Raw genomic sequence first — 15,410 nt, forward strand, 5'->3', positions numbered from 1 at the left:
TGCACTGGCACCACTGGGGATGCAGTGCAGTGAGTCCAGAGAGTGCACTGGCACCAACTTTAGCTGCACTGCTGTGAGTCCTGAGATTACACTGGCACCACTGGTGTTACTGTGCCTTGAGTCCAGAGACTACACTGGCACCACTGGGGTTGCACTGCAGTGGGTCCAGAGACTTCACAGGCACCACTGGGGATGCAGTGCAGTGAGTCCACAGAGTGCACTGGCACCACTGGGGATGCAGTTCAGTGAGTCCAGAGAGTGCACTGGCACCACTGGGGATGCACTGCAGTGAGTCCAGAGAGTGCACGGGCACCACCGGAGATTCACTGCAGTGAGTCCAGAGAGTACACTGGCACCACTGGGGATGCACTGCAGTGAGTCCAGAGAATGCACTGGCACTAATGGGGATGCAGTGCAGTGACTCGAAAGAGTGCACTGGCACCACTGCGGATGCACTGCAGTGAGTCCAGAGAGTGCACTGCCACCACTGGGGATGCAGTGCAGTGCGTCCAGAGAGTGCACTGGCACCACTGGGGATGAACCCCGGTGAGTGCAGAGAGTGCACTGGCACCACTGGGGATGCACTGCAGTGAGTCCAGAGAGTTCTCTGGCACCACTGGGGATGCAGTGCAGTGAGTCCAGAGAGTGCTCTGGCACCACTGATCTGCACTGCTGTGAGTCCAGTAATTGCACTGGCACCACTGGGGATGCACTGCTGTGAGTCCAGAGACTACACTGGCACCACTGGGGATGCAGTGCAGTGAGTCCAGAGAGTGCACTGGCACCACTGTTGATGCAGTGCAGTGAGTCCAGAGAGTGCACTGGCACCACTGGGGATGCAGTGCAGTGAGTCCAGAGAGTGCACTGGCACCACTGGGGATGCAGTGCAGTGAGCTCAGAGAGTGCACTGGCACCACTGGGGATGCAGTGCAGTGAGTCCAGAGAGTGCACTGGCACCAATAGGGGTGCAGCACAGTGAGTCCAGAGAATGAACTGTCAACACTGGGGACGCAGCGCAGTGACTCCAGAGAGTGCACTGCCACCACTGGGGATGCACTGCAGTGAGTCCAGAGAGTGCACTGGCACCAGTGGGGATGCACTGCAGTGGGTCCAGAGCGTGCACTAGCACCACTGGGGATGCAGTGCAGTGAGTGCTGAGAGTGCACTGGAACCACTGGGGATGCAGGGCAGTGTGTCCAGAGAGTGCACTGGCACCACTGGTGATGCTCTGCAGTGAGTCCAGAGAGTGCACTGGCACCACTGGGGATGCACTGCAGTGAGTCCAGAGAGTGCACTGGCACCACTGGGATGCAGTGCAGTGAGAGGACAGAGAGTGCACTGGCACCACCGGGGATACACTGCAGTGAGTCCAGAGAGTGCACTGGCACCACTGGGGATGCACTGCAGTGAGTCCAGAGAGTGCACTGGCACCACTGGGGATGCACTGCCGTGAGTCCAGAGATTGCACTGGCACCACTGGGGATGCAGTGCAGTGAGTCCAGAGAGTGAACTGGCACCACTGGGGATGCAGTGCAGTGAGTCCAGAGAGTGTACTGGCACCACCGGGGATTCACTGCAGTGAGTCCAGAGAGCGCACTGACACCACTGGGAATGCACTGCATTGAGTACAGAGAGTGTACTGGCACCTCAGGGGCTGCACTGCAGTGAGTCCAGAGAGTGCACTGGCACCACTGGGGATGCAGTGCAGTGAGCTCAGAGAGTGCACTGGCACCACTGGGGATGCAGTGCAGTGAGTCCAGAGAGTGCACTGGCACCACTAGGGATGCACTGCAGTGAGTCCAGAGAGTGCACTGGCACCACTGGGGATGCAGTGCAGTGAGTCCAGAGAGTGCACTGGCACCAGTGGGGATGCACAACAGTGGGTCCAGAGAGTGCACTGGCACCACTGGGGATGCAGTGCAGTGAGTCCAGAGAGTGCACTGTCAGCACTGGGGATGCAGTGCAGTGAGTCCAGAGAGTGCACTGGCACCACTGGGGATGCACTGCAGTGAGTCCAGAGAGTGCAAGGGCTCCACTGGGGATGCAGTGCAGTGAGTCCAGAGAGTGCACTGGCACCACTGGGGATGCAGTGCAGTGAGTCCAGAGAGTGCACTGGCACCACTGGGGATGCAGTGCAGTGAGTCCAGAAAGTGAACTGTCACCACTGGTGATGCAGTGCAGTGACTCCAGAGAGTGCACTGGCACCACTGGGGATGCAGTGCACTGAGTCCAGAGAGTGCACTCTCAGCACTGGGGATGCACTGCAGTGAGTCCAAAGAGTGCACTGGCTCCAGTGGGGATGCAGTGCAGTGAGACCAGAGAGTGCACTGGCACCACTGGGGATGCAGTGCAGTGAGTGCAGAGAGTGCACTAGCACAACAGGGGATGCACTGCAGTGAGTCCAGAGAGTGCACTGGCACCTCTGGGGATGCAGTGCAGTGAGTCCAGAGAGTGCACTGGCACCACTGGGGATACACTGCAGTGAGTCCTGAGAGTTCTCCGGCACCACTGGGGATGCAGTTTAGTGAGTCCAGAGAGTGCACCGGCTCCAATGGGGATACACTGCAGTGAGTCCAGAGAGTGCAGTGGCCCCACTGGGGATGGAGTGCAGTGAGTCCCGAGAGTGTACTGGCACCACTGGGGATGCAGTGCAGTGAGTCCAGAGAGTGCTCTGGAACCACTGATCTGCACTGCAGTGAGTCCAGTAATTGCACTTGCACCATTGGGGATGCAGTGCACTGAGTCCAGAGAGTGCACTGGCACCACTGGCGATGCACTGCAGTGAGTCCAGAGAGTGCACTGGCACCATTGGGGATGCAGTGCAGTGAGTCCAGAGAGTGCACTGGCACCACTGGGGATGCAGTGCACTGAGTCCAGAGAGTGCACTGTCAGCACTGGGGATGCAGTGCAGTGAGTCCAGAGAGTGCACTGGCACCACTGGGGATGCAGTGCAGTGAGTCCAGAGAGTGCACTGGCACCACTGGGGATGCAGTGCAGTGAGTCCAGAGAGTGCACTGGCACCACTGGGGATGCACTGCAGTGAGTCCAGAGAGTGCACTGGCACCACTGGGGCTGCAGCGCAGTGAGTCCAGAGAGTGCACTGGCACCACTGGGGATGCACTGCAGTGAGTCCAGACAGTGCACTGGCACCACTGGGGATGCAGTGCAGTGAGTCCAGAGAGTGCACTGGCACCACTGGGGATGCACTGCAGTGAGTCCAGAGAGTGCACTGGCACTAATGGGGATGCAGTGCAGTGACTCGAAAGAGTGCACTGGCACCCCTGCGGATGCACCGCAGTGAGTCCGGAGAGTGCCCTGGCACCAATGGTGATGCAGTGCAGTGAGTCCAGAGAGTGCACTGGCACCACTGGGGATGCACTGCAGTGAGTCCAGAGAGTGCACTGGCTCCACTGGGGATGCAGTGCAGTGACTCCAGAGAGTGCACTGGCACCAATGGGATGCAGTGCACTGAGTCCAGAGAGTGCACTGGCACCACTGGGGATGCACTGCAGTGAGTCATGAGAGTGTACTGGCACCACAGGGGATGCACTGAAGTGAGTCCAGAGAGTGCACTGGCACCACTGGGGATGCACCCCGGTGAATCCAGAGAGTGCACTGGCACCACTGGGGATGCACTGCAGTGAGTCCAGAGAATTCTCTGGCACCACTGGGGATGCAGTTTAGTGAGTCCAGAGAGTGCACCGGCTCCAATGGGGATACACTGCAGTGAGTCCAGAGAGTGCACTGGCACCACTGGGGATGCAGCACAGTGAGTCTAGAGAGTGCACTGTCACCACTGCTTATGCAGCGCAGTGAGTCCAGAGAGTTCACTGGCACCACTGGGGATGCAGTGCAGTGATTCCAGAGATTGCACTGGCACCACTGGGGATGCAGTGTAGTGAGTCCAGAGAGTGCACTGGCACCTAAGGGGATGCAGTGCAGTGAGTCCAGAGAGTGCACTGGCACCACTGGGGATGCACTGCACTGAGTCCAGAGAGTGAACTGGCACCACTGGGGATGCAATGCAGTGAGCCCAGAGAGTGCAATGGAACCACTGGGGATGCAGTGCAGTGAGTCCAGAGACTGCACTGGCACCACTGGGATTTTAGTGCAGTTAGTCCAGAGAGTGCACTGGCACCAATGGGGATGCAGTGCAGTGAGTCCTGAGAGTGCCCTTGCACCACTGGGGATAAACTGCAGTGAGTCCAGACAGTGCACTGGCACCACTGGGGATGCACTGCAGTGAGACCAGAGAGTTCTCTGGCACCACTGGGGATGCAGTTTAGTGAGTCCAGAGAGTGCACCGGCTCCAATGGAGATACACTGCAGTGAGTCCAGAGGGTGCACTGGCTCCACTGGGGATGCAGTGCAGTGAGTCCAGAGAGCCACTGGCACCACTGGGGATGCAGTGCAGTGAGTCCAGAGAGTGCACTGGCACCATTGGGGATGCAGTGTACTGAGTCCAGAGAGTGCACTCTCAGCACTGGTGATGCACTGCAGTGAGTCCAAAGAGTGCACTGGCACCACAGGTGATGCAGTGCAGTGAGTGCAGAGAGTGCACTGGCACCACAGGTGATGCAGTGCAGTGAGTCCAGAGAGTGCACTGGCACCACTGGGGATGCAGTGCAGTGAGTCCAGAGAGTGCACTGGCACCACTGGGGATGCACTGCAGTGAGTCCAGACAGTGCACTGGCACCACTGGGGATGCAGTGCTGTGAGTCAAGAGAGTGCACTGGCACCACTGGGGATGCACTGCAGTGAGTCCAGAGAGTGCACTGTCAGCACTGGGGATGCAGTGCAGTGCGTCCAGAGAGTGCACTGGCACCACTGGGGATGCACTGCAGTGAGTCCAGAGAGTGCACTGGCACCACTGGGGATGCACTGCACTGAGTCCAGAGAGTGCACTGGCGCCACTGGATATGCAGTGCAGTGAGTCCAGAGAGTGCACTGGCACCACTGGGGATGCACTGCAGTGAGTCCAGAGAGTGCACTGGCACTTCTGGGGATGCAGTGCAGTGAGTGCAGAGAGTGCACTAGCACAACAGGGGATGCACTGCAGTGACGCCAGAAAGTGCACTGGCACCACTGGGGATGCACTGCAGTGAGTCCAGAGAGTGCACTGGCACCACTCGTGATGCAGTGCAGTGAGTCCAGAGAGTACACTGGCACCACTGGAGATGCACTGCAGTGAGTCCAGAGAGTGTACTGGCACCACAGGGGCTGCACTGCAGTGAGTCCAGAGAGTGCACTGTCAGCACTGGGGATGCAGTGAAGTTGAGTCCAGAGAGTGCACTGGCACAACAGGGGATGCACTGCAGTGAGTCCAGAGAGTGCACTGGCACCACTGCGGATGCACCCTGGTGAGTCCAGAGAGTGCACTGGCACCACTGGGGATGCACTGCAGTGAGTCCAGAGAGTGCACTGGCACCACTGGGGATGCACCCTGGTGAGTCCAGAGAGTGCACTGGCACCACTGGGGATGCACTGCAGTGAGTCCAGAGAGTGCACTGGCACCACTGGGGATGCAGTGCAGTGAGAGCAGAGAGTGCACTGGCACCACTGGGGATGCAGTGCAGTGAGTCCAGAGAGTGCACTGGCACCAGTGGGGATGCAGTGCAGTGAGTCCAGAGAGTGCACTGGCACCACTGGGGATGCACTGCAGTGAGTCCAGAGAGTGCACTGGCACCACTGGGGATGCACTGCAGTGAGTCCAGAGAGTGTACTGGCACCACTGGGGATGCAGTGCAGTGATTCCAGAGAGTGCACTGGCACCACTGGGGATGCACTGCAGTGAGTCCAGAGAGTGCACTGGCACCACTGGGGATGCAGTGCAATGAGTCCAGAGACTGCACTGGCACCACTGGGGTTTTAGTGCAGTGAGTCCAGAGAGTGCACTGGCACAAATGGGGATGCAGTGCAGTGAGTCCAGAGAGTGCCCTTGCAGCACTGGGGATAAATTGCAGTGAGTCCAGACAGTGCACTGGCACCACTGCGGATGCACTGCAGTGAGACCAGAGAGTTCTCTGGCACCACTGGGGAAGCAGTTTAATGAGTCCAGAGAGTGCACCGGCTCCAATGGGGATACACTGCAGTGAGTCCAGAGAATGCACTGGCTCCACTGGGGATGCAGTGCAGTGAGTCCAGAGAGTGCACTGGCACCACTGGGGATGCAGCAAAGTGAGTCCAGAGAGTGCTCTGGCACCACTGAGCTGCACTGCAGTGAGTCCAGAGATTGCACTGGCACCACTGGGGATGCAGTGCAGTGAGTCCAGAGACTACACTGGAACCACTGGGGATGCAGTGCAGTGAGTCCAGAGAGTGCACTGGCACCACTGTTGATGCAGTGCAGTGAGTCCAGAGAGTGCACTGGCACCACTGGGGATGCACTGCAGTGAGTCCAGAGAGTGCACTGGCACCACTGTGGATGCAGTGCAGTGAGTCCAGAGAGCCACTGGCACCACTGGGGATGCACTGCAGTGAGTCCAGAGAGTGCACTGGCAGCACTGGGGATGCAGTGCAGTGGGTCCAGAGCGTGCACTGGCACCAGTGGGGATGCAGTGCAGTGAGTCCAGAGAGTGCACTGGCACCACTGGGGATGCACTGCAGTGAGTCCAGAGAGTGCACTGGCACCACTGGGGATGCAGTGCAGTGAGTCCAGAGAGTGCACTGTCATCACAGGGGATGCAGTGCAGTGAGACCAGAGAGTGCACTGGCACCACTAGGGATGCAGTGCAGTGAGTCCAGAGAGTGCACTGGCTCCACTGGGGATGCAGTGCAGTGAGTCCAGAGAGTGCACTGGCACCACTGGGGATGCAGTGCAGTGAGTCCTCAGAGTGCAATGGCAGCACAGTGGATGCACTGCAGTGAGTCCAGAGAGTGCACAGGCACCACTGGGGATGCACTGCAGTGAGTCCAGAGAGTGCACTGGCACCACTGGGGATGCAGTGCAGTGAGTCCAGAGAGTGCACTGGCACCAACTTTAGCTGCACTGCTGTGAGTCCTGAGATTACACTGGCACCACTTTTGTTACTGTGCCTTGAGTCCCGAGACTACACTGGCACCACTGGGGTTGCACTGCAGTGGGTCCAGAGAGTGCACTGGCACCATTGGGGATGCAGTGCAGTGAGTCCAGAGAGTGCACTGGCACCACTGGGGATGCAGTGCACTGAGTCCAGAGAGTGCACTGTCAGCACTGGGGATGCACTGCAGTGAGTCCAGAGAGTGCGCTGGCACCACTGGGGATGCAGTGCAGTGAGTCCAGAGAGTGCACTGGCACCACTGGGGATGCAGTGCAGTGAGTCCAGAGAGTGCACTGGCACCACTGGGGATGCACTGCAGTGAGTCCAGAGAGTGCACTGGCACCACTGGGGCTGCAGCGCAGTGAGTCCAGAGAGTGCACTGGCACCACTGGTGATGCACTGCAGTGAGTCCAGAGAGTTCACTGGCACCACTGGGGATGCAGTGCAGTGAGTCCAGAGAGTGCACTGGCACCACTGGTGATGCACTGCAGTGAGTCCAGAGAGTGCCCTGGCACCACTGGGGATGCACTGCAGTGAGTCCAGAGAGTGCACTGGCACTAATGGGGATGCAGTGCAGTGACTCGAAAGAGTGCACTGGCACCACTGCGGATGCACTGCAGTGAGTCCGGAGAGTGCCCTGGCACCAATGGTGATGCAGTGCAGTGAGTCCAGAGAGTGCACTGGCACCACTGGGGATGCACTGCAGTGAGTCCAGAGAGTGCACTGGCTCCACTGGAGATGCAGTGCAGTGACTCCAGAGAGTGCACTGGCACCACTGGGGATGCACTGCAGTGAGTCCAGGGAGTGCACTGGCACCACTGGGGATGCAGTGCAGTGAGTCCAGAGAGCCACTGGCACCACTGGGGATGCACTGCAGTGAGTCCAGAGAGTGCACTGGCAGCACTGGGGATGCAGTGCAGTGGGTCCAGAGCGTGCACTGGCACCATTGGGGATGCAGTGCAGTGAGTCCAGAGAGTGCACTGGCACCACTGGGGATGCACTGCAGTGAGTCCAGAGAGTGCACTGGCACCACTGGGGATGCAGTGCAGTGAGTCCAGAGAGTGCACTGGCATCACAGGGGATGCAGTGCAGTGAGAGCAGAGAGTGCACTGGCACTACTAGGGATGCAGTGCAGTGAGTCCAGAGAGTGCACTGGCTCCACTGGGGATGCAGTGCAGTGAGTCCAGAGAGTGCACTGGCACCACTGGGGATGCACTGCAGTGAGTCCAGAGAGTGCACTGGCACCACTGGGGATGTAGTGCTGTGAGTCAAGAGAGTGCACTGGCACCACTGGGGATGCACTGCAGTGAGTCCAGAGAGTGCACTGTCAGCACTGGGGATGCAGTGCAGTGCGTCCAGAGAGTGCACTGGCACCACTGGGGATGCACTGCAGTGAGTCCAGAGAGTGCACTGGCTCCACTGGGGATGCACTGCACTGAGTCCAGAGAGTGCACTGGCACCACTGGATATGCAGTGCAGTGAGTCCAGAGAGTGCACTGGCACCACTGCGGATGCACTGCAGTGAGTCCAGAGAGTGCACTGGCACCACTGGGGATGCAGTGCAGTGAGAGCAGAGAGTGCACTGGCACCACTGGGGATGCAGTTCAGTGAGTCCAGAGAGTGCACTGGCACCACTGGGGATGCACTGCAGTGAGTCCAGAGAGTGCACTGGCACCACCGGAGATTCACTGCAGTGAGTCCAGAGAGTACACTGGCACCACTGGGGATGCACTGCAGTGAGTCCAGAGAATGCACTGGCACTAATGGGGATGCAGTGCAGTGACTCGAAAGAGTGCACTGGCACCACTGCGGATGCACTGCAGTGAGTCCGGAGAGTGCCCTGGCACCAATGGTGATGCAGTGCAGTGAGTCCAGAGAGTGCACTGGCACCACTGGGGATGCACTGCAGTGAGTCCAGAGAGTGCACTGGCACCAGTGGGGATGCAGTGCAGTGAGTCCAGAGAGTGCACTGCCACCACTGGGGATACAGTGCAGTGCGTCCAGAGAGTGCACTGGCACCACTGGTGATGCAGTGCAGTGAGTCCAGAGAGTGTGCTGGCACCACTGGGGATGCACTGCAGTGAGTCCAGAGAGTGCACTGGCACCAGTGGGGATGCAGTGCAGTGAGTCCAGAGAGTGCACTGCCACCACTGGGGATGCAGTGCAGTGCGTCCAGAGAGTGCACTGGCACCACTGGGGATAAACCCCGGTGAGTCCAGAGAGTGCACTGGCACCACTGGGGATGCACTGCAGTGAGTCCAGAGAGTTCTCTGGCACCACTGGGGATGCAGTGCAGTGAGTCCAGAGAGTGCACTGGCACCACTGATCTGCACTGCTGTGAGTCCAGTAATTGCACTGGCACCACTGGGGATGCACTGCTGTGAGTCCAGAGACTACACTGGCACCACTGGGGATGCAGTGCAGTGAGTCCAGAGAGTGCACTGGCACCACTGTTGATGCAGTGCAGTGAGTCCAGAGAGTGCACTGGCACCACTGGGGATGCAGTGCAGTGAGTCCAGAGAGTGCACTGGCACCACTGGGGATGCAGTGCAGTGAGTCCAGAGAGTGCACTGGCACCACTAGGGGTGCAGCACAGTGAGTCCAGAGAGTGAACTGTCAACACTGGGGACGCAGCGCAGTGACTCCAGAGAGTGCACTGCCACCACTGGGGATGCACTGCAGTGAGTCCAGAGAGTGCACTGGCACCAGTGGGGATGCACTGCAGTGGGTCCAGAGCGTGCACTAGCACCACTGGGGATGCAGTGCAGTGAGTGCAGAGAGTGCACTGGCACCACTGGGGATGCAATGCAGTGAGTCCAGAGAGTGCACTGGAACCACTGGGGATGCAGTGCAGTGTGTCCAGAGAGTGCACTGGCACAACTGGTGATGCACTGCAGTGAGTCCAGAGAGTGCACTGGCACCACTGGGGATGCACTGCAGTGAGTCCAGAGAGTGCACTGGCACCACTGGGATGCAGTGCAGTGAGAGGACAGAGTGCACTGGCACCACCGGGGATACACTGCAGTGAGTCCAGAGAGTGCACTGGCACCACTGGGGATGCAGCACAGTGAGTCCAGAGAGTGCACTGGCACCACTGGAGATGCACTGCCGTGAGTCCAGAGATTGCACTGGCACCACTGGGGATGCAGTGCAGTGAGTCCAGAGAGTGAACTGGCACCACTGGGGATGCAGTGCAGTGAGTCCAGAGAGTGTACTGGCACCACCGGGGATTCACTGCAGTGAGTCCAGAGAGTGCACTGGCACCACTGGGGATGCAGTGCAATGAGTCCAGAGACTGCACTGGCACCACTGGGGTTTTAGTGCAGTGAGTCCAGAGAGTGCACTGGCACCAATGGGGATGCAGTGCAGTGAGTCCAGAGAGTGCCCTTGCAGCACTGGGGATAAATTGCAGTGAGTCCAGACAGTGCACTGGCACCACTGCGGATGCACTGCAGTGAGACCAGAGAGTTCTCTGGCACCACTGGGGAAGCAGTTTAATGAGTCCAGAGAGTGCACCGGCTCCAATGGGGATACACTGCAGTGAGTCCAGAGAATGCACTGGCTCCACTGGGGATGCAGTGCAGTGAGTCCAGAGAGTGCACTGGCACCACTGGGGATGCAGCACAGTGAGTCCAGAGAGTGCTCTGGCACCACTGAGCTGCACTGCATTGAGTCCAGAGATTGCACTGGCACCACTGGGGATGCAGTGCAGTGAGTCCAGAGACTACACTGGCACCACTGGGGATGCAGTGCAGTGAGTCCAGAGAGTGCACTGGCACCACTGTTGATGCAGTGCAGTGAGTCCAGAGAGTGCACTGGCACCACTGGGGATGCACTGCAGTGAGTCCAGGGAGTGCACTGGCACCACTGGGGATGCAGTGCAGTGAGTCCAGAGAGCCACTGGCACCACTGGGGATGCACTGCAGTGAGTCCAGAGAGTGCACTGGCAGCACTGGGGATGCAGTGCAGTGGGTCCAGAGCGTGCACTGGCACCATTGGGGATGCAGTGCAGTGAGTCCAGAGAGTGCACTGGCACCACTGGGGATGCACTGCAGTGAGTCCAGAGAGTGCACTGGCACCACTGGGGATGCAGTGCAGTGAGTCCAGAGAGTGCACTGGCATCACAGGGGATGCAGTGCAGTGAGAGCAGAGAGTGCACTGGCACTACTAGGGATGCAGTGCAGTGAGTCCAGAGAGTGCACTGGCTCCACTGGGGATGCAGTGCAGTGAGTCCAGAGAGTGCACTGGCACCACTGGGGATGCACTGCAGTGAGTCCAGAGAGTGCACTGGCACCACTGGGGATGTAGTGCTGTGAGTCAAGAGAGTGCACTGGCACCACTGGGGATGCACTGCAGTGAGTCCAGAGAGTGCACTGTCAGCACTGGGGATGCAGTGCAGTGCGTCCAGAGAGTGCACTGGCACCACTGGGGATGCACTGCAGTGAGTCCAGAGAGTGCACTGGCTCCACTGGGGATGCACTGCACTGAGTCCAGAGAGTGCACTGGCACCACTGGATATGCAGTGCAGTGAGTCCAGAGAGTGCACTGGCACCACTGCGGATGCACTGCAGTGAGTCCAGAGAGTGCACTGGCACCACTGGGGATGCAGTGCAGTGAGAGCAGAGAGTGCACTGGCACCACTGGGGATGCAGTGCAGTGAGTCCAGAGAGTGCACTGGCACCACTGGGGATGCAGTGCAGTGAGTCCAGAGAGTGCACTGGCACCACTGGGGATGCACTGCAGTGAGTCCAGAGAGTGCACTGGCACCACTGGGGATGCACTGCAGTGAGTCCAGAGAGTGTACTGGCACCACTGGGGATGCAGTGCAGTGATTCCAGAGAGTGCACTGGCACCACTGGGGATGCACTGCAGTGAGTCCAGAGAGTGCACTGGCACCACTGGGGATGCAGTGCAATGAGTCCAGAGACTGCACTGGCACCACTGGGGTTTTAGTGCAGTGAGTCCAGAGAGTGCACTGGCACCAATGGGGATGCAGTGCAGTGAGTCCAGAGAGTGCCCTTGCAGCACTGGGGATAAATTGCAGTGAGTCCAGACAGTGCACTGGCACCACTGCGGATGCACTGCAGTGAGACCAGAGAGTTCTCTGGCACCACTGGGGAAGCAGTTTAATGAGCCCAGAGAGTGCACCGGCTCCAATGGGGATACACTGCAGTGAGTCCAGAGAATGCACTGGCTCCACTGGGGATGCAGTGCAGTGAGTCCAGAGAGTGCACTGGCACCACTGGGGATGCAGCACAGTGAGTCCAGAGAGTGCTCTGGCACCCCTGAGCTGCACTGCAGTGAGTCCAGAGATTGCACTGGCACCACTGGGGATGCAGTGCAGTGAGTCCAGAGACTACACTGGCACCACTGGGGATGCAGTGCAGTGAGTCCAGAGAGTGCACTGGCACCACTGTTGATGCAGTGCAGTGAGTCCAGAGAGTGCACTGGCACCACTGGGGATGCACAGCAGTGAGTCCAGAGAGTGCACTGGCACCACTGGGGATGCAGTGCAGTGAGTCCAGAGAGCCACTGGCACCACTGGGGATGCACTGCAGTGAGTCCAGAGAGTGCACTGGCACCACTGGGGATGCACTGCAGTGGGTCCAGAGCGTGCACTGGCACCATTGGGGATGCAGTGCAGTGAGTCCAGAGAGTGCACTGGCACCACTGGGGATGCACTGCAGTGAGTCCAGAGAGTGCACTGGCACCACTGGGGATGCAGTGCAGTGAGTCCAGAGAGTGCACTGTCATCACAGGGGATGCAGTGCAGTGAGACCAGAGAGTGCACTGGCACCACTAGGGATGCAGTGCAGTGAGTCCAGAGAGTGCACTGGCTCCACTGGGGATGCAGTGCAGTGAGTCCAGAGAGTGCACTGGCACCACTGGGGATGCAGTGCAGTGAGTCCTCAGAGTGCAATGGCAGCACAGTGGATGCACTGCAGTGAGTCCAGAGAGTGCACAGGCACCACTGGGGATGCACTGCAGTGAGTCCAGAGAGTGCACTGGCACCACTGGGGATGCAGTGCAGTGAGTCCAGAGAGTGCACTGGCACCAACTTTAGCTGCACTTCTGTGAGTCCTGAGATTACACTGGCACCACTGGTGTTACTGTGCCTTGAGTCCAGAGACTACACTGGCACCACTGGGGTTGCACTGCAGTGGGTCCAGAGACTTCACAGGCACCACTGGGGATGCAGTGCAGTGAGTCCACAGAGTGCACTGGCACCACTGGGGATGCAGTTCAGTGAGTCCAGAGAGTGCACTGGCACCACTGGGGATGCACTGCAGTGAGTCCAGAGAGTGCACTGGCACCACCGGAGATTCACTGCAGTGAGTCCAGAGAGTACACTGGCACCACTGGGGATGCACTGCAGTGAGTCCAGAGAATGCACTGGCACTAATGGGGATGCAGTGCAGTGACTCGAAAGAGTGCACTGGCACCACTGCGGATGCACTGCAGTGAGTCCGGAGAGTGCCCTGGCACCAATGGTGATGCAGTGCAGTGAGTCCAGAGAGTGCACTGGCACCACTGGGGATGCACTGCAGTGAGTCCAGAGAGTGCACTGGCACCAGTGGGGATGCAGTGCAGTGAGTCCAGAGAGTGCACTGCCACCACTGGGGATACAGTGCAGTGCGTCCAGAGAGTGCACTGGCACCACTGGGGATGCAAGTCAGTGAGTCCAGAGAGTGCACTGGCACCACTGGGGATGCACTGCAGTGAGTCCAGAGAGTGCACTGGCACCACCGGAGATTCACTGCAGTGAGTCCAGAGAGTACACTGGCACCACTGGGGATGCACTGCAGTGAGTCCAGAGAATGCACTGGCACTAATGGGGATGCAGTGCAGTGACTCGAAAGAGTGCACTGGCACCACTGCGGATGCACTGCAGTGAGTCCGGAGAGTGCCCTGGCACCAATGGTGATGCAGTGCAGTGAGTCCAGAGAGTGCACTGGCACCACTGTTGATGCACTGCAGTGAGTCCAGAGAGTGCACTGGCACCAGTGGGGATGCAGTGCAGTGAGTCCAGAGAGTGCACTGCCACCACTGGGGATGCAGTGCAGTGCGTCCAGAGAGTGCACTGGCACCACTGGGGATAAACCCCGGTGAGTCCAGAGAGTGCACTGGCACCACTGGGGATGCACTGCAGTGAGTCCAGAGAGTTCTCTGGCACCACTGGGGATGCAGTGCAGTGAGTCCAGAGAGTGCACTGGCACCACTGATCTGCACTGCTGTGAGTCCAGTAATTGCACTGGCACCACTGGGGATGCACTGCTGTGAGTCCAGAGACTACACTGGCACCACTGGGGATGCAGTGCAGTGAGTCCAGAGAGTGCACTGGCACCACTGTTGATGCAGTGCAGTGAGTCCAGAGAGTGCACTGGCACCACTGGGGATGCAGTGCAGTGAGTCCAGAGAGTGCACTGGCACCACTGGGGATGCAGTGCAGTGAGTCCAGAGAGTGCACTGGCACCACTAGGGGTGCAGCACAGTGAGTCCAGAGAGTGAACTGTCAACACTGGGGACGCAGCGCAGTGACTCCAGAGAGTGCACTGCCACCACTGGGGATGCACTGCAGTGGGTCCAGAGCGTGCACTAGCACCACTGGGGATGCAGTGCAGTGAGTGCAGAGAGTGCACTGGCACCACTGGGGATGCAATGCAGTGAGTCCAGAGAGTGCACTGGAACCACTGGGGATGCAGTGCAGTGTGTCCAGAGAGTGCACTGGCACAACTGGTGATGCACTGCAGTGAGTCCAGAGAGTGCACTGGCACCACTGGGGATGCACTGCAGTGAGTCCAGAGAGTGCACTGGCACCACTGGGATGCAGTGCAGTGAGAGGACAGAGTGCACTGGCACCACCGGGGATACACTGCAGTGAGTCCAGAGAGTGCACTGGCACCACTGGGGATGCAGCACAGTGAGTCCAGAGAGTGCACTGGCACCACTGGGGATGCACTGCCGTGAGTCCAGAGATTGCACTGGCACCACTGGGGATGCAGTGCAGTGAGTCCAGAGAGTGAACTGGCACCACTGGGGATGCACTGCAGTGAGTCCAGAGAGTGTACTGGCACCACCGGGGATTCACTGCAGTGAGTCCAGAGAGTGCACTGACACCACTGGGAATGCACTGCATTGAGTACAGAGAGTGTACTGGCACCTCAGGGGCTGCACTGCAGTGAGTCCAGAGAGTGCACTGGCACCACTGGGGATGCAGTGCAGTGAGCTCTGAGAGTGCACTGGCACCACTGGGGATGCAGTGCAGTGAGTCCAGAGAGTGCACTGGCACCACTAGGGATGCACTGCAGTGAGTCCAGAGAGTGCACTGGCACCACTGGGGATGCAGTGCAGTGAGTCCAGAGAGTGCACTGGCACCAATGGAGATGCAAT

Source organism: Anser brachyrhynchus (assembly GCF_964034855.1).
Source record: "Anser brachyrhynchus genome assembly, chromosome: 12".
Taxonomy (NCBI): Eukaryota; Metazoa; Chordata; class Aves; order Anseriformes; family Anatidae; genus Anser; species Anser brachyrhynchus.